Here is a 20,440-nt window from a genome sequence, read left to right on the forward strand (position 1 = left end):
ATATCTGCAAGATTGTTGAGTCTAACCATTAACATGGTTAAGTCCACCACTGAACCATGTCCCTAACTGGCACAACTTTTAAATATCTCCAGGAATGGTGACTTCAACACTTCTCTGGGCATCCTGTTCCAAGCCTGGACAAATCTCTTTCCCCCTAGCTTTTAATCTAAGCCTTCTTTGCTGCAACTTTGAGGCCATTTCCACTTGTTCTATCACTTGTTATTTGGGAGAAGAGACATCACTACAATCTCCTTTCAAGTAGTTTTAGGGAGTGATAAGATCTCCCCCAAGCCTCCATTTCTCCAGGCTAAACAACTCCAGCTCTCTCAGCTGCTCCTCATAAGACTTGTATTTAAGGTAGTCTACTTTTGCTCCATCTGACGAGAAAGAAACCAGTTATTAACTAGTGAGAAGCAACAGCCTGTTTTCCCTCAAATAACCCTAAGGGATCAAAAGAGAAATAAGTACAGTTATCTTGCAAAATGCAACAACATCTCCCAGTACATAGCTAGATTTGCCATTTTTTTTCTGTAGTTACTCTGCTGTTTCAATATAAAGTACTTGTTTGTGAGGGTTTTTTTCTGTATTCACTAAAAGAAACTCTATAAGTCATCACAGCTGGTGTGACTGTGCAAATTCATTTACATCTTCAAAGAAAAAAGGTCAGAATGAGATTACTACTCAAAAGCATATCATACAGGGGAGACAGGTAGGAATAGATACCCTTTGTTGTAAAACCTGCAAATTGAACATGGACAATATGTTCTGACATTTAAAAAATGTCTTTTCTTCCCTACCATGCATATTTAACATAACTCAATCTCATGAATATATAGTTTACTATTTTCCAGTGATAATAGCAGAATGGAGAACATAAAGTATTCAAAAGAGCAGAAATATGAAAGATAAGGTTGCAGTCTCAGACACATATCCTTAGCATCTAATAATATTACTCAGAAAATTAGAATTCACAGAAGTAATATGGAACATGGAACAATGACAAAATATACTTCAATCAGGCTGAAGTTCAAGCCTTTTACATCTTTTGGGTATGTACATAAAGGAATCAGCTTATTTCTTCTGAATGTGGTAAAATAAAGGTTTATAGAAGTATTTGTTACTTTATCTTTGATGTCTTTCAAAAGTTTCCTGAAACTGTCATTCAATATGGCAGAATGGACAATTTCTGCTCTTAAAGTCAGTTAAAAAATATGAAAAAAAGAAGGGAAACATCAATAACATTTTCTGACATACCTATGGGGTCTTATGTTATTTTTGTGAGCAATGAATAAATCATAGAATGGTGTAGATTGGGAGATCATTTAGCTCCAACCTCTTTGCCATGTGTAGTAACACCTTCCACTAGACAAGGTTGCTCGAAGCAGTATCCAGCAGGGTCTTGATACACAGCTTTGGGCAGGCATACACAGCTTTGGGCAACCTGTTCCAGTAGTTCACCACCCTCACAGTAAAGAATTTCTTCTTAATGTCTAAATCAAAACCTACTCTCTTTCAGGTTAAAGCCATTCCCTCTTATCTTACCACTTCATGGCCTTGTAAAGAGTCCTTCTCCATCTTTCCTGTAGGCTCTCTTCAGGTACTGAAAAGTCTGGCTGAAGCCTTCTCTTATCCACGTTGAACATCACTGCTTCCTCAGCCTGTCTTCACCGGAGAAGTACTCCTTTCTTCTGATTATTTTTTGTGGCTCTCCTCTGAACTCACTCCTCCTCCAACTCACATGTCATGGACTTCTGTTAATTCATTCACCCAGATTCTATTTATGCTTAGGATTGCCCCTACCCAGGTGCAGGACTTTGCACTTGGCCCTGCTGGACTTCATGAGGTTTGCATCCAGCCTCTCAAGACTGTCATTGTTCCTCTGAATGGCATCCAGTCTCTCCAGTGTGTTGAGCACACCACACAGCTTGGTGTCAGTGAAAATGCTGGCAGCGCAATCAATCCCACTGTCCAAACCACTGGCAAAGATATTAAACAGTGCTGGACACAGTACTGATGTCTGAGGAACACCACTTGTCACTGTCGTGCACTTGGGCATCCAGCCATTTACCCCAACCCTTTGCGTGTGACCATCCAGCCAATTCCCTCTCCACCAAGGGGTACACCCATCAAATACGTTCCCCTCCAGTTTAGAGATAGGGATGCCATGCAGGACAGTGTCAAATGCTTTGCAGAAGTCCAGGTAGATGACCTCAGTGGTCCTTCCCTTACCCTCCAATGCTCTAACCTTTTAGAAGGCCACAAATTTTGTCAGGCATGATCTTCAGACATAGGGAATCCATGGTGGCCATCACCAATCAAGTCTTTATTTCCTATGAGCTCTGCTCCACGACCTTGCCGAGCACTGATGTTAAATAGAGTGGCCTGAAGTTCTTGGGGTCTTCCCTATTTCCTTTTATAATTAAAGGCATTATGTTTCCCTTTTACAGACAGCATTAACTTCACAGGACGGTCACCATTTCTAAAATATGATGGATAGTGGCTTAGTCACTTTGTACACCAGTTCCTTTATGACCTGTGTATGTATCTCATTAGATGTCATGGACTTGTGCACTGTCAGGTTCCTTAGATCTCAGGTTCTCAAATCTGATCTTCTCCTACAATGGGCATTTCTTTATTCTCTTAGTCTCTGCCTTTGCCTTTGCACAAAGTTGAAATGCAACAGAAATAATGTAAAATCTATTACTGGATATATTGCTAATTCACTAATCTTAAATGAGGCATGTTAACTAAGAATAAATAGTGGAAAATATCTGCAATTCTGGTGATACTATTTGGTCTCTTTCATGCTAAAAGTGTTTAAAAAATGCAGATGGTAAAAAAATAGACACCCTACCCAAACATTCATTTTGATGTCAGTTCAGTGCCATATTGCTTCTGAGTCCCAGGAAAAAGCCCAATGAAAAGAGCAACACCATATATAAAAATTATTTTGCAGTGTAGATGGATAAAACCTAGGGCCATTAATGTATAAAGATTATTAATTGTTTGCTTGAAAAAGATGATGGATACAGAGAATAAATTATGCACTCTTTAACTTCAGGAACAATGTTTTCAAAATCATACCTCATAGAACTGGAAGATTCTACAAAGAAGGAGACACTATTGATTAGTATTTGATTTGTATAGTTTATGAGAACAGGACTTTTTTACTTGCTCTCTGTAAATTCTATATTTAAGCTAGAACTTATATAATATTTAGAATAGTAACTAATTTAAATGTACTTCTTGATTTTTTTTTTATTCCCCTCTTTAAAGATGATTTGTTTGGATTGTTTGTTATTAGATTATTTCATTTGGTTTGGCTTAGGGTCTCTTTTCAGTTTATTCTCTTTATTCTTCTTGCAGCCTGTGATTTGGCAAGATAGTCTCTCAGGTAACTTTAAGATATCCAAGCCAATGTGTGTAGGGTTGGCTTTATCTATTATATCTTGTTTAGGGACATTGGTGTAATTTTTCATTGTATTATTTTGATAGATTTGAGGCTAAATTTATTTTAAAATTGCTGGATGGTTTATTTCTTTCTTGGTTTCCCTGCATCTATGCCTTATTTCTGTTAGCTTTTTTTTTTCATGTGTAATGAAGGCCAGATCTAATGAAAAAGAGGAGAGGAGAGGAGAGGAGAGGAGAGGAGAGGAGAGGAGAGGAGAGGAGAGGAGAGGAGAGGAGAGGAGAGGAGAGGAGAGGAGAGGAGAGGAGAGGAGAGGAGAGGAGAGGAGAGGAGAGGAGAGGAGAGGAGAGGAGAGGAGAGGAGAGGAGAGGAGAGGAGAGGAGAGGAGAGGAGAGGAGAGGAGAGGAGAGGAGAGGAGAGGAGAGGAGAGGAGAGGAGACCTAAAATTTAAAATTGTCATCTAGTTTAACTGCCTGGCCAATTCAAGGCTGAGAAAAAGTTAAAGCATGTTGTTGAGGGCATTGTCCAAATGCCTCTTAAACACTGTCAGGGCCTCAAACACCTCTCTAGAAAGTATTTCATGCAGTAAAGAAATATTTCCTGATGTCCAGTTTGCACTTCCTTTGGTGCATCTTTGAACCATTCCCATGTGTCCTATCACTGGGTAGCAGGGAGAAGAGGTCAGCACCTGCCTCTTCATTTCCATATAGAGCAGCTGACTGTTTTTTGAATAGAATTGTACAGAATGCTAAATTTTGTTCATTACTTTTCTTCTAAAAAGAAATCCCACAACAGATTTTTACAGAAAGTTCCTAACGTGTTACATTCAATTCTATGTCAGGAGAAAGCACAAGAGCCATGAACAATTTCAGTTTCCCTTAACAGTGTCAGAAAAGGCTGATCTAGGTTTTCATAAAATAAATTGACTTTGTGCTGTCCTCTGCATCAGGGTGAACTTCACCCTATAGTAATAATGGCAGTGGTAACAACAGTAATTGCAAACAGTGCAATTGGACTGCAACCAGCCAGGACAATTTCAGAACAGCTACTACACAGCTCAAATCACTGAGCAAGCAGATGCTTAGCAGGCTGCTATTATATCTTTCAGTTATTGACAAAGAAAATCTCCTGGGTACCATCAGGACACCCTATCACTGTAGCAAAGCTGCTTAAACAGAAGCTATCAGGAAAAATTACTCAAAAAAATCCCTAAATCAAAAAACCTCAAAAACCAACACAGCAGGGAACAGGCTATTATGGTACAACTCATATTGCCCAGTGTTACAGAGTTCTTCAGAGTATATAGTGGCAACACGAAGGTCCAAACAGGGTTTGAAATACCATCTAAGAAAGGCTGTTTAATTTATTCTTGCTGAGGATTTGTAAGAAGTTTGAATGTTTAAATGTGTACCTAGCCTGTACTAGGGAAATACTGAGTTATCTTTTTAATTGGATTTTGGTTTGCTGCAAGTTTAAGAATATATAGGGAATGGTTGAAACAATAGCTTGAAAGGCAGATACATAGATATTTACAATGCAAATATTTTCCTTTCAATAAAGGAATGTTGTGAAACAAAAACTGTTGACATGTTCAATACTATGCAGGCAAACACATCTGTCAGAATGAGTCCCTTTGTATGAGCAATTTTTTTTCTGCTCCTGCAAATATGTGCACACATATCAGTCACTGATTTGGAAGGAAGCCACAAGGATTATCAAGTCCAGCTCCTGATCCTGCAAGGCACCATCCCAAAGAATCACACCATTTTCCCAAGTTTTGTCCAAATGCTGCTTGAACTCTGTCAGCCTAGGTGCTGTGACCACTGCCCTGGGTGGCCTCTTCCAGTGCCCAAACACCTGGGTGAAAAACCTTTTTCTAATAAATAAACCTCCTCTGATACAATTCTGGGCCATTGCCTCGGGTCCTGTTACTGGTTTCCATAGAAAAAAAGATCAGTGCTGGCCCCTCCTCTTCCCCTCATAAGGAAGATGGAAATCATGATAAGGTCTCCCCTCAGTTTTCTTCAGGCTGAACCTCTCCACAGCACTGCTTTACCAGCATCTCATTCCCCAGTCTGTCCATACCTCCTGGGTAGAATTCCCAGGTAGAATCCAGCACTTTCCCTTGTTGAACTTCATATTTCCAGCCCTCTAATTTGTCGAGGCCTTTCTGCAGGGCCTCCCTGCCTTTGAGAGAGTCAATAGCTTATCTCAGTTTTGTATTGTTTGTGAATATGTACAGGTGTTCCTATAAAAGTAAATTCAAGGCACATAAATGGCTGCCTGCTTCTGTTTCAGTTTTTCATGGGAAAATCCTTAAGATCTATGACTATATGATAATAGGAAGCTATACTGAGCAAAATGGGATAAAATAAAGTGCTCACAGACAGATCAGTCACTATCCAGCTCACCACGAAAATAATGATGAGTTTCAAAAGTGTTAGTTATTGAAGAGCTTAAAACACATGGAGGTTTTAAGGAGCTCTTTGGAAAAAATTGCTCTTGTAGGGTAACACTGGGGATACTTAGTTAATATAGACATCTGCATTAGCTTTTGTCTTAATTTCAGTACATTTTGTTAATCAACATTATTTCTAAACCACTTTTAAGGACAGAATTTTTATTCTGACATTGTTGCTTGTTTTTAAACAGTGACAGTTATTTGCAATACTTTAAATAGACTACCTGCAAACAAACAAACAAGCCTTGATGGGTTTCCATCAAAAAATTAAATATCACATTTATATTACATAGAAATATGTGAAAATGCAGCATGCAGTGATTACTGTCATACTGATGTTGATCAGCATGTGAAAATTACATTTAAAATTGTGAAAATTGCTATTCATTGTTAAAATGATACACTTTTCATAAATGTCATGCTATTTTTAAATGAATAAATTTTCATATAATGGATATGGGGTATTCTTGGAGCACAGAAAAAAGAAATCAGAATTAAAATCAAACTTTAAAGAAAAGTAAAATTTTCATTTTCAATGCAATATGCAATAACTTTATTAAATAGTTTACATTTTTCTTAATTGAAACCAAATGTGAAATGAAATTTTGTTTGTTGCCAAAAATGTTCAAATGGAAATTCTGCATGCAGCTGTCAGAAGATTTTTTCTATCTGTATAAGTGTGACATGTCATCCCATAATATATATATTGAGCTCTGTGAGGAGACTTGAGTCTACAGTTAGTTTTTCTGGTGTGAGTGTTAGCTGGGAGTGAGATTTTTCCCTTCCATTCCTAGCTGACGTAGCTGTGTTCACATAATATTACGGCATAGAACTGGCTTTATTCATGACACATAAAACTAAAAGCTTGCATAAGTCTTTGCAAGGTTGCTACCTTTGATTTTAAGACCTTTAAGACCATGTCTAAGTTTTCAATAGTATTTTGTTTATGGACACTACATTAGCTCTGGATCCTGAGTGAGTCTCTAAAGGACTGCAGAAATAAAAATTATAACTAAAAGTAATAGGAATTTACCAAGTGTGTGGTGCAACTTGCAGGAATTTATGAAGCTAAGAAAAGAGTCTTAGAAAATTGGGAGGAAGAGAGGATTTTATGATCTACAAAATCCAATAGATACAGCCATACAAGATGGCCACACAATTTGTACCAGGGTAAATGAAATAGTTTTCTACTTTAATAAATGCTTTGGGGAATATGTGGCAAAAAGGTTCTTGTTCCTTTTAATTTTGAAGTAGACAACCCCTTTTAATTACTGCATTCAGGCAGTCACGTACCACATACAACAGTTGTAGCCGATGAAGTCATGGAATGCTTTAAATCAGAGAAGGCAAGCAGGATTTAAAAAGGAGAATATTACATTTATTGGAGTTTTCTTTATATCACACTACAAGTTAAAGAAAAGGATGAGAGAAATTAAGGAAGTCTGACAATCCATCTTATTTAATGAAATCAATGTAAATTTTTTATTTGGAGTTTATATTTCTTGGATAAAATAAGTTTATTTAGTAACTTAAAATACAAGATATATTCAAAGCATATTTTCATTTTCAGGACATCTTCTCAAAAAAAATTAAATCCAAAGATTTGACAATAATCAAGGTAATTTAACAATTAGTCATAAAATTATGACATCTTTCCACTGGGATCTGGATATTTTCACTTGTGAAATACAAGATGTGTAATTTCATTATGCTCATCGCATTTCAAGGAAAGCTTTTGCTAAACTGACATCCTTGAATTATGTCCAGACCAGTGTCTTCAGGTTTTTTTGACTTTGAAATGCTGTCTGATGAGTAATGCAGTTGCTTTTTTTAAAAACAAGCAAAGAAATAAACAAAACTGTAAAGCTTTAAGGATACCAATTACACCAGAACAGCATTACGGTTCAAAGATATAGGAATAAAGGATATAATTCAAGTCAAATGTCAGCAACAATTTTGTCACATATGTGCTGGCGCAATATATGGATGGCACTGAAAACTTTAACCAAAATGTGAAACAGAAATAACAAACATGCATAGAAATGGAAATGTAAGAAGTGTCTTGAATTATGGCTTTATGTAGAATGAAATAAAACAGCAATTTCTCTACCTGTCCTTCTTTTAAGGCATGGAATAAAAATGCTAAGTTGGGATAAACATTCTGTATAACAGTCACACTTTGGAAGAACATGATGGCATTCAGTACTGGTCTTGCTTATTACACTTGACATGGGTCAAAGTCGTCATTCTGAGAAGCTGTTTTAGAAGTTTTAGAGAAGCTGCTCATGATTTAATGTGCTATAAATCAAACTGAAGTAAGATCTAACTTTTTTGAGACTTGCAATGCAGCCTAGTGTTACCAAATTTTTCATAGGTAAAAATTTGTTATTTCGGAATATGCTAGGTTAATCAGATATGATGGAATACACCAGTTTCTTTCCAAGATATTGGTAAAAACCTTGAAATTAGCCCTTCTCACCACCCCCTCCCCCACACAATTTTACTTTATATTGTATATAAAATTGTGGATCTACATTATTTTTAATGACACATAGACTTGAGGAAACAGGAAGACCTGTTGCTTCAAGGTGTATGAGGAATGGCCAGTAGTTTCTGTAAGAAACCTCTGTTGGAACCCAGAACATTCCTCTGACTGCCCTGGATGGCTCGAGACCCTGGCAAGGGGCTCAGACACCTTGGCATGAAGTCAAAAACACCTGTGCCTTTGATTTTAGCCCATGGAAAATATTACCAGCTTTGTGTGAAGACTTACAAGCCACAAGAGTTTGAGTAGAATGATAGTTAATTTGTCACAGGGTGAAAAAGCAGAATTTTGGTGTTTTAGAATGGGGGTTCAAGAGGCAGGATGGAGGAATTTGGGTGTGTCCTGTCCTTCCTCCTTCTCCTTCTTGGCCTCCATCTTCTGCTGTGATGGTAACACTTCTTGATTGGTTTAGAGTAGAGACAGAATGTCTAACATAGGTGATAGGTATTGGAAAATTATTGTAAATAAAACACAAGTAGTTTTTTGTATAAAATGTGGAGAGATCTCAGCTCATCAGGGAAAGAATGTTATAGATAAGGAAAAATAAACAACCTTGAAAAGCAGAACCAACAGATCTTGACTTCTTTGGTTGCTGGGCTGGGAGAAAAAATACTTTCTACTACCTTGGGGTCATCTCAACCTCAGAACCCCCACACCTCCTCAAGAGACAATCAAAGACACATATTCATAGTGCCCAGCACTGTTGGCCTGCTCCAGCACAAAGATTCTATTTTGAAACCAAGATGCAATTGCTAAGTTCTGCTTCTGAAAAGTTGTAAGCTCAAATGTTCAGATGAAGAACTGTGTTTTGATTAAACTAATTCATAGTTGTCAGTATGGATAATGGGCTGATGTGGAGATCAATGGCAGAAGAAGCAAAAATAAAAATTAATTTTCACAAAATGCAGGTCTTGGTCTGAATTATTCAGTCTAAGCAGATGATCACTTTTTAGATAGATAAGAGTACAAAATCCCCTTCTAATAGTGACAAAAGCTTCTGCTTAAGTTTTCTTTGATTCAAGGTGTTATATTAGCATAGGCAACAACAAATCTCTGAATGTGGAAGCAACTGCATTATCCCAAGTCATAGTTAGAGAAATGGCTACCTCTGTTCCTTAGACTTAGAATGTATATGTTGCATTCTTTCTGTGTAGGGTTCTGGTAGATTTATAACATGTGACAGAATATCAGGAGCATAGACTTCATGAGCCATCATTAAAATATGTAAATAACGCAGGTCCTAATATAACATAACATAAAATTTAATAACTTATTAATACCTCTGGTTTACAGATGGGGATTACCTTGATCCTTGTCACCCCTGGGGAGTCAAGAAATTCCATATAATGAAAGCTTATATGCCCCACATTAATAAAGTGAAATTTCTTAGCATTCCCAGGAGCTTTATAGTGAAATGTTATACCTAGTCAGAGTGCCAGCCAAGAAACATTATAGAAGAGATGTATTTTTTTAAGAACAGTTTATGGATATTTTTTCTAGTATCTGTTACAAGTAATTCCACGGATCATGAAAAAAACAGTAATTTGCATTCAGTTATGGGGTTTAGATTTTAATTTGGGGGTTTGCTTAATTAAATACACCCACTGCAATTTAGTTGCCAAGCCAGAAGGGAGGTTGATATGTCACCAATGATTTGCTAATACATCCATTTTGCAGTTGAATGAAATGACTATTTGCCCTAGTGTATATTCATGCTGCAATGGGAAGTGTCCCATTGTAATATGAGCTTCAAGTGTTCAAAAATATTAATGCTGTAGTAACTGGTGCTGTGTTAATGAGTCATAAATGATGACAAATGGCAAAAAAGGTAGCCTTACTCTATTTAGCCATAAAAATACTCTTTTCCTACAACCTAATACAAGTATATATATTAAATACACAATCAAACAAAAAGGCTGGAGTAGTAGTTTTTATTATCTTGTATTTAATTTTAATATTAATTTCTATTCCCTGATGTTGCAGGGTTTTATGGATTTTTCTTTGAGGGCCTGGATACAAAATGGGAGTACTGCAGACCAAGGATAGAAATCCCCCTGTAAAGCAGCAGTGAGATGGGTCAGAGCAGCAATTTATAACAAAAATAGCAATATTGTAATTTAAACAGATACAAAAAAAAGAATAAATTTTAGATGGAAAACTCTGAAAAACATGGGCTGTAGATAAATTCATCATAATCACTGTTGTGCCAGTTAAATTTCTAATAATGTGACACTACTGTGGTTAAATGAATAATAATATTGTTTATCTCTGTGACTAGTGTTGTCATAATGAAACAGAAATGCTGGAAGATTTAGCTGCTGCTCAAAGTCTCTTTAAAACCTGGGAGGCATCATCATATATAGTTTGCTGTTACTGCAAAGTTACATTTTACTGTCTTTGTTGGCAACAGGTTTTGGTGAATTCAGAGAAGACTTTCTGAGAGCTGTTCAGGGCCTCATGAAACAGGCCAGAAGGTTCAGGTGAATACAACTTGCACGAGTTAATTTCCAAACATTTTTTTAAGAGTTTGAACATAGTTTTTGATGCAATATTTAGATAATCTAGTGAACCTACTCATAATATTCTGAGAAATTGCAACAATCAAGTTCGTTTCTGATCTTCTCACAAGGGAATTTTTTTCAAAATTTAAAAAGGATATAGTCTTTCCAGTAAGAGTATAACTGAGGAGAATTATAGTCATAAATCTAGTTTCAATTATGAATAAGACATTTTTATGCAATAATCTGATATTTTCATTCATACTTATAATTAATTTCTAAAAGAATAAAGAAAAGAAAGAAAGAAAAAAGCTTTTTGAAGGTTTGAGACTATATCAACGGGCAAAAATAAAGCAAATCTGGAAGAATTCTTTTAATTTCAAACATCAAATTGATAGACATCTATTTTAAGCTCCCTTCCACAGCAGTCCTCTTGCAGCTGTTGCTCCCCATGATTTCTCCATGTCTTGCCTTCTCTTCCATTGCACAGCACAAATGGTTCTGCATTTGCAGGGTGAATTACACCTGGCTGAAAAAACAACCAAAAACTGAAGATGTTATTTTTCAGGGGAATGATTTACCCTATAATTTCCACTGTGGGTAAGCAAGCTTGTGACACAATAATGCTAGTGAAAACCCCAAAAACTCAGGGTCAGAGCAGGCGCTTTGGCACTTTGGAAAGAAAACTACCTTCTAACAGCCATCTAAGGAAGGCAAATTTATTTTGGGTATCATGACAGGTCCTTTGCCAGGAACTTGTCCATGCTTATCTTGAAAAAGCATGACATGCTCTTCCTTGTTTTCTGGCTGCCTTTAGGCACCAGCCCCCAAAGAAACACAAGCAGTAGAGGTGGCACTGTGTGTTCACATGAAGCAGACATCTTCTATGCCAGAAACAGATTTTTTTTTCTCTTGTCATTACCAGGCAGTGAATAGTAGATGAATGTGGGTCAGAAACTCAGATCTATCAGTAGAAAAAGGAAAAAGTTGAGAAGAAGGATTGGTTGTTTTGGTTTTTTGTGGTTGCTCAGGCCTGGCCTAAGGACTGGCACATTTTGATTTAGTCTTACACATTCAAACAGAGAAATCCAGACACATAACAAGATAATTTTAAATTATTAGCTTGATCAACAAGCACTGCTCAAACAAAGCCTTGCCTAGGAGAATGGAGAAATGAATGGGAGAGAAGCCTTCTAATCTTTTATGCAGATTTCATTTTTGCTGGGTTTGGATATCAAAAAGGCATTGCTGACAATTTTCAGAATTTAACACTTTGGTAAATTTCAAGCTCTACATTGACTTTGTTTAGTTGATTGAAGGTTTACAAGGAAGAATATGTACAATTTATTTTTAGACCAGCTAGTACAAATGATGAAAGGGTGAGTTTTGAGGCACTTGCTATCTGAAAGAGGTAGCAAACTTCAGCTGAAATACAGGCTGACAACATTTGTTCTGAGTTTAACTTAATTATGTGAGTTTGGGTTTTCTTAGTGCTTGACTAAGCTTTTGACAACTTGTAAGTGGTATGTGAGTAGTGCTGAGACTGAGAACAAGATGTTGTTTTATAAATATACTTGGCAGAGAAAAAGAGGAATTCATAGTGGAAATTAGCTTGTAAAGACTCAAGAACCAGGATATGTGAAGTAAACTCGGTTTTGGCAAGCCCATTCAAGTGAATTTACCTAGCATATAAGCCTGAGGGAAGACTAAATTTTTCCATTCACCCATCATTCATCGTGCTCCTGTTTCAGCTTCCAAACCCCATTCTTCCCTCAGGGAAAACACTACTTGCTGTGATTTAGCTGGGAAAAAATGCCCTACACAAATCCAAAAATGCAATATCATGACATCACTCTTAAGTTCTGACTCACCATAAGCCTAGCCAGCTCCTGTGTACAGACAGCTATGCTCTTATGTTAAAACAGAGGTTTGATAAGAGAGGTAAGTAGGCTTTTACTTGTGGCCCCAGGACACAAAATGATCAAGAATGACTGCAAGTTCCTTAAAGAAGTTCCCATGGTCACACAGCAAAATAAGGTAACAAGGTAAATTCATGTGTGCGTGTATATACATGTATATAAATCATAGTGTGAGCTGTAAAACCCTGTAACAGGTTTCCCAGAAAGACAGAGAAACAGACCTGAGCCACCTGAAGATGACCTTCAGAATTATCCTTGATTAGAGCACATATGCCAGGGACCAACAAGGTCAGACACTGCACCCTCAGATGCTGCACCCTAATGGTAAGGGATTCTGGAGATTAAATATGCAGAAATCTCCAACAGAAATGCACAGATACAAATGTCTTACCCCTTTAGCATAGATGAATTAAGAAACATACCTTTGTCCTTTTAGATGTCATGTATCCCTTCCCATGCTAGTGTAATGATATGCTCATTGCCATCTCAAGACCTCTGGAAAGAGGCTTGGGCACAGGAATTGTTTCCTTTAAGCTATGTCCATGATCTCAAATCACAGGTCTAAAAAAGGAATAGTCCATCCATGCATCAGCTTCTTTCCAGTATTTCTGCCTCCCATTTGCACCATTTCTGGGGTTGTTTTTTTGTTTTTTTTTATTTAAGATCATAATCTTGGGAAGAAGAAAATGTCTTACGTCTTCTGATCTTTATGTGTTTTGTTCTGTATTTTTAACTCATTAATGAGTTAAAAAACTCATTTTTAAATGAGTTTTCCCTTTTTTTTTTAGTATTGGTGCCAATTTGAGATTGCTCAGTGCTTAAATTGCTTAATCTGTAATGGAAGAAAAGTTTTTAGGATCTATTCTGCCTTGTGATTTTTACAATCTTTCCTTTTAGGTACAAAATTTTTACAAAGAAGAACTTTTTTTAACAATCCTTATTTTGAGATATTTTTACTGCCTTTTCATGAATTGTCAAGATGAAAGCAACTATTAGAATGTTCTAAAACCTGAAACAATATGTATAAAAGGATATTATCCCAATATACTTAACATCTTTAAATATATTAATTTTCTTTTTTCTCCTTAAATTCATGGAGTAAAACATCATTAAAAGTGTGAAAAAGCTCCATTCTGTGGTGGATTTTATGAGAACCATTATAAAAGTTTTGAAATTCTATCTATTTTAGCTGCTTGCTTAGAAATCTTGAGACTGTGCATGGTTAACTATGTACATAGCTAACTCTTCTGACCTTTTATAGAAATGAAAGATTAGTGTATTTTTACTATACTAGATTTTGTCTAAATGACATATAGACATACTGCAAAATATACAAACCTGAAACACCACTAGAAACACAGGAATAAAGATAGATCATCTACATCAATTCTTTACTCCCTTTTCCTCTTTACACACTGCCAATAAGATTAAAGTTTTCCTGATGCTTCAAATAAATGATTGTTCCTGAAAATAAAAATTATCCTGGTGATCAGAACACTGAGGACACAGAAAATGGGCATGGACTGAGTGGTGAACACTTTCTACTGGGATGTCTCCAAGGTCTTTGGTAGGGCTTCTCACAGAGAAGCCTCCTCCCAGAGAAATTTTTGTGTGACAGGCTAGACAAGGAATCTGTGCAGTGGGTGGGCACTTTGGCTGCCCAGCTGCACTTGGAGGGTGGTGGTAATCAGCTCCTCTGGAAACTCAGGAGTTGTCACAGGTGGGGTGTCCCTGGGATCGGTATGGGGCCCAATGCTGTGTGATATCCTCATGTGGAAGTGGGGCTCAAGTGTATCCTGATGAAGTTCACCAACGATTACAAACCAAGTGGGGAAATAAACACTTCAGATCCCTGCAGGAAGGCCTGGATAGACTGGAGGAGAAACAAAAGCATTGCACATCGCAATATTTAATCCAGGATTACAGCACTGGGATCTACTCAATTGCATAGGAGATCTGTGGGAAGGCACCTGCAGGTCCTGGTGGACAATAAGTTCAACATGAGTGAGCAGTGTGCTGCTGCAGCAAAGAAGCAAATAGAATTCTAGCTTGCTTCAATCAGGGCATCACCAGCAGAGAGAAGGAAATTATTACCCCACTCTTTTTAGTGCTTGTCAGGCCACACCTGCCATACTGTATTCCAATATTAATCCCCACTAGGGAAAAAGTTCTAGACAGGTTTGTGAGGTTCCAAAGAAAGGTAACAAAGATGATCAAAGGACTGGGAAGCCTGTTGAGGAAAGTCTGAGGGAAATGGTTTTGTTCAGTATTGAGAAAAGAAGGCTTGGAGAAGACTTTCTCACTGTGTTCTCGCATTTAAAGGGTGACTGTAAAGATGGAGGCTCCTTCTTGCCAAGGAGTCATGTGGAAAAGATGAGGGGCAATACATACAAATTAGTCCTGCAGAGATCCCAATTAGACACAAAAGGAGTTCTTTACAATGGGAACAATCAGCCTTTGGAATAATCTTCCCAGAGGCTATTATGGGAAATTCTGTTAGATTCCCCAAAAATGAACACTTTTAATATTCAGTGGGACAGGGTGTTGAACCATCTTGTCTGGACTGTGCTTTTTGCTGTGAAATGTTGGATGAGGAGTTCCCTTTCCAACCTGGTATTCCAAGACTGTGATTCTATGATTGAAAATCATTCTCTCTCTTACAAGAATGTTTTCACCCTGGAAGACTGTGATAAAATCTCTGGGACCTATTTCTCCCTTCTCTCCTGGGACACAAACTCCTACTTTTAAAATAAAATAAAAGCAGTTCTCCAGATTTTCCATTCTTTCTTCACTTGTCCCACATGTTCTATTGAAATTTTATGCGCTTCAGCCTGATTCTAGTTTTTTCCAGCTTTCTAACAACATTTGAGCCTGGAAGTGGTTCTGCAGCTATATTATTTGTAGATGAATAATTATACCTCACTTCATTTTCTGCTTGCAACTCATTTTTTAATATGTTAGAAAATACCATTTGTACAGCAGTAGATGTCTACTTGGACACATTTCCAATCCTCCAAATCTCAGATTTGCATCTTTCCCAGCCTCATTCCTATTGTCACTGTATATTTTGATTTCATTTTTTTATGTGTGCAGTTTTTCTACTTCACTGTGTTGAGTTTCATCTTAAAGACTTCTGACCATCAATTTATCAGGATCAATTTAAATTCACAAGTTGTCCTCTGAAGGGTTTGCAGCACTCATCAGTTTACTGTTGAGTGTCAAGGCTGATAAGTCACCTAGGTTGTTAATGAAATCATTAAAAAAACAGGACATAAGACAGATCTCTGCAGGGCCACCCACATCAAGCATTTTCCTTTTTTCTTGACAGCAAACTGTTGATAGCTGTTTAAGCTTAATAATTTCAACCTGATGTGAATCTGCCTGTTGGTATTTTAAACCATTCCATATGACACTGAAAACTAGAGAAACATAGCTCTCCATTAAAAGATATTTATAAATTGCAAATAGACAAGTTGCCTGTCCTATAGAAGTTCATTTCTATGGTGCATGAAATATTTTCTGGAAAGAAAAAGACACTGAGCAATCTATGAAAACACAAATTCTGTTGTAACGTGACATTTTCACTCGTATTTTCTTCTGTCTCTGTATTCTGTACAGATAATTGCATAGCAATATGCTTAATTTTCACATTCCGGCCAGTCAGCCATCCTATTATTGTTCTCATCACTCATACAACCTTCAGAAAGTGTTAACAACTATCAGCCACCTCCTTCTTTTTCCACACCCGAGGCAAATATACGTTAAAGTCTTGTTCCATTATTAATTCAGTTTTTATGTAATAAAGATCACTTTAAACTGAAATGGGAATAATATTTACAGTTTTCTGTTTTAAATGTTATGCTTCCTGTCATTCTGAGCAAGTGAAATGCAGAACTTATAGAACACAAGTCAAATTACTTTTATTTTCTTCTATATCAAAACAAAAATAATCTTGAAAATCTCCTCTAGTGACTAGAATTTTTTATTTCCACTGAGCTGTGGTCTATTTGTCTTAATTTGACTTGAAAATTAAGCCAACATATTTTTACAAATTCCAGAAAGATATTTTTTTCCCTACTTGTATCATCATAATGTTTCTTTAAAAAGCAAGGAAACAAAATGTATTATTTCATAAAGCTGAAGATACCATCCACAACCATCTTAACATTTTGTTTGCTTCTTTAGACAAGTTTAGAGCTGGCTGTGGGTGGCCTTGAAGGTGATGATAGAGACTTTGAATGTATGATGTTTCATGAGAAGAGAAATATATTGAAGAGGTGACAAATTTAATGGATAGACACTACTTCTTACTTCAGAACACTGCAGTATTCTGCAGCTGCTGAGGTGGTCAGGCACTGGAAACATGTTGCCCAAAACAGTTATGTATGTCCTATCCCTGGAAGTGTTCACGGACCGGTTGGATGAGGCTTCGAGCCACCGGGTGTAGTGGAAGGTGTGTCTGCCCATGGCAGGAGGCTTGGAACCAGATGATCTTTAAGGTGCCTTCCAAAACAAATCAATCTACGACTCTATGATTCAGGGTACTATGGGACATTCGTGTACTCTGGGGCTTTTCTCACCCCAGACATGATGCAATTGGGAATGACTGAAGGGAGTCTATGATCTATCAGAGAGGAAAAAGGTTTCTACTAGAAATGAAATCGTACTGATACCGTTGTATTGACAGTTTGTTGGTGTGTCTTTGAATATTTCTACTGCAAGGGCCTCTCCAGTTAGGAAACCTGAGGATAGTAAGAACAATGTGGATACAATTATTGTCTAGGGGTGAGGCAGCTTTTCACAGAAAAAGCAAACTTCCTCAAAATAAAAATCACTGAAAATCAGTATTCTGTGTGGAAAATAAACAACCAAAAAAACCATCACCAGACCAACTTTAACTGAATGGTGGAGGCTTATTTTAGATTCCAGACTTTGGGGGTGGAGGTGGGTGGGTGGGAATTGGTGATCATTTTTAATATATTCCTTTTTCAATAATATAACAACATTATCATCCTAATGCATTTCACCAGTCATACCATAATATGTTTCTAAAAGACAAAAGGCATATTTCAGTATGTGTTACTGAATTGCCAAATTTTATCTCACATTGTTAGAACCACAAATTTATAATAAAATTTGACAGGTTCATTGAAGAAGTAATTTTCTGTTTAAATTTTGCAAATTAATTTTATGATATATTAAGAGTTTGTTTGTCACACATGTTTAGTACAACTCATTAATCTGATAAGACATTCAGTAACTTGAAAGGAATGTGATATTGGGCTTTATTGATGTGATTCCTTACCAGGATTTCATAATTTCTTAGGAATGTCTCCTTGATCTAATGTGATTGGGATTTTTTCAATTTTTTTAAGAAGACAAAAGATAAAATTCTCTTTTTTTATAGGGAGGAAATGTTTCAGAGCAAAAAAAACCACCAAAAAAACAAACCCTCAACTATAGAATATTTTAAAAACAGAATGATTCAACAAAATCTAAATATTTGGTGTTATCTTTTCCCCAGAAAATACTCACAAATTATTTTTAAAATAGAAAATCTGAGAAGAAATTAAAATATTAAACCCAAGGGCTAGTTGGACATTTGAAAAACTTCCCAGTGATGAGTTTTATGATCTTGTGGCTCCAGGAAAGGTATGCAGGAAAGGATTGGCAATTAAGTATAAACACTCTTTCACTATTTTATTTTATTTCTTAATAGTGCTAAGATGATTGTGGTTACCTTACAGATGCACAATGACATGGCCATCACTTCAAGTACTTACAATTTGATTCCTTGCACCTTCAACCTGCAACTTCTGCTACAACTGCCTGGAGCAGTATTGATTTAAATTTGTCTATGACAATGCATGTGGTTGCCTCCTCAGGGTGGATTTGTACTCATTAGTGCTTAACTAGAAAAAGCATCACAAATTAAGGCTTTAGAATGGAAATTTGGTGATTCTCTGTACTTCACTGATTTTGTTTGACTTCTGCACATCTCTCTATACACATGAAATTGCCAAATCAGTGTTCAGCGGCAATGAGGGGCGCACTGGATACCAGTGAGTATGCAGGAAAGATGAGTAAGTGTAAGATAGAAGAAATATCATTATTACTTTCCTCTGATGTGTAAAAGCCATTACTTCAAAATAGAGGTTTTAAATACACTTCTTTAACAATTTGTACCAAACTGCTGCTGTTCTAAAGACTTTATTAATTCCTGTGTTTTTTGCAATCCCTAACCAGTAGAAGGTTCCTATGATGTTGTGATAGCAACCATCCAGAAAGCCCAAAATATAGCAACATTTAATGGCCTCTATTGTCACAATTGAGATAAAAGAAGAGTGAAGATGTAAATCCATAAAGCCACAAAATTCTACAGTACCTAAATCCATATTACAGAGATAATGACAGTGACATTAATGCAGAAAATGCTTTCTGAAGGCTCTTGGAAATTCCAAGATGAAACTTTCTAGCTCCTGAAACCAGGCAAAATTCTGTAACTATTTTAAAATAGAGGGGTTGTTAAATTATTCACATCCCATGTAGACTGTGCATTTTTATTTCTGTAAAGTATTTATAAATTAAGAATTTCTGTTCATCTTAGCTATTGAAAAACATTGCAAAACTTTAAAGAAATTTATTTAGGACTTCAAATCAGAATCTGAACAAACCCAGATGGTAGAGTGCTAAAAAAACCAACATAGAAAACTATATCTCCAGTATTATGGAGATTTAAATTTTATAATATGATCATTTACAAATGACCATGCTTTAGAATTTCCTGCTGTGGTTCTGGACTACTTTTTTGTAAAAGGTAACAGTATTTTATATTAATATGATACAAAATTATGTTAAAGTCATGCTTCATTTTGTTTTGTTTTTCTTTTCCCTCTACTTTATAGTGAGTAATATATAGATAAAGTATCTACAAATCTTGCTGTGGGTTACATAATCTTTTTCAAAGTTATCCACCTATGTGGTATGAGCAAACAACAGAAGTTTTAATTCGTATCACATTTCCTACAGTACTATCAAAAGATTAGTGCCTGCAAACAGTTCCCTACTTCTCTGGAGTCATCTTGGCTATTATCTGATATTAAAGCTGTGTCTTATGTAACCCAATAATTCAGGCTTTGTCTATAGTGCTAAGAAGAGATAGGTAAGTTCTAAGAGGATTTTTTTCGATTTTAAAATGCCCATCCAACAGAAGTGACATGCTTCAGTCTCTGAAGATATACACCTCTCTCCATTAACTACAGAAACAGCATAGACTACTACTTTAGAAAAAACTTTTCGGCAGCTAAGGCTAGATGAAAACAATATCCTAGCACTCCCTCCAGAATACCCAGAGCTCTATGAAATGTGCTAGCAGCCCCTCTGCTAATTAGTGCTGCAGAATCAGCAAATATCTGTATTAAAACATAGTGCATTATCAATCTCTCTTGCAACTTTGAATGCTCTGGATTTACCTTTATCATGTCAAAGGAAAGGTGTTTAGAAAATCTGGACATGGAAGATGAAGAAGGAAAATAAAGGAAGCAGCAAAAACACATGAAGGATAGGAACCACTGTAGACTTAGATTCTGAAGACATTCTTTAGGAATG

Source organism: Passer domesticus, chromosome 3, assembly GCF_036417665.1.
Source record: "Passer domesticus isolate bPasDom1 chromosome 3, bPasDom1.hap1, whole genome shotgun sequence".
NCBI classification, from domain to species: Eukaryota; Metazoa; Chordata; class Aves; order Passeriformes; family Passeridae; genus Passer; species Passer domesticus.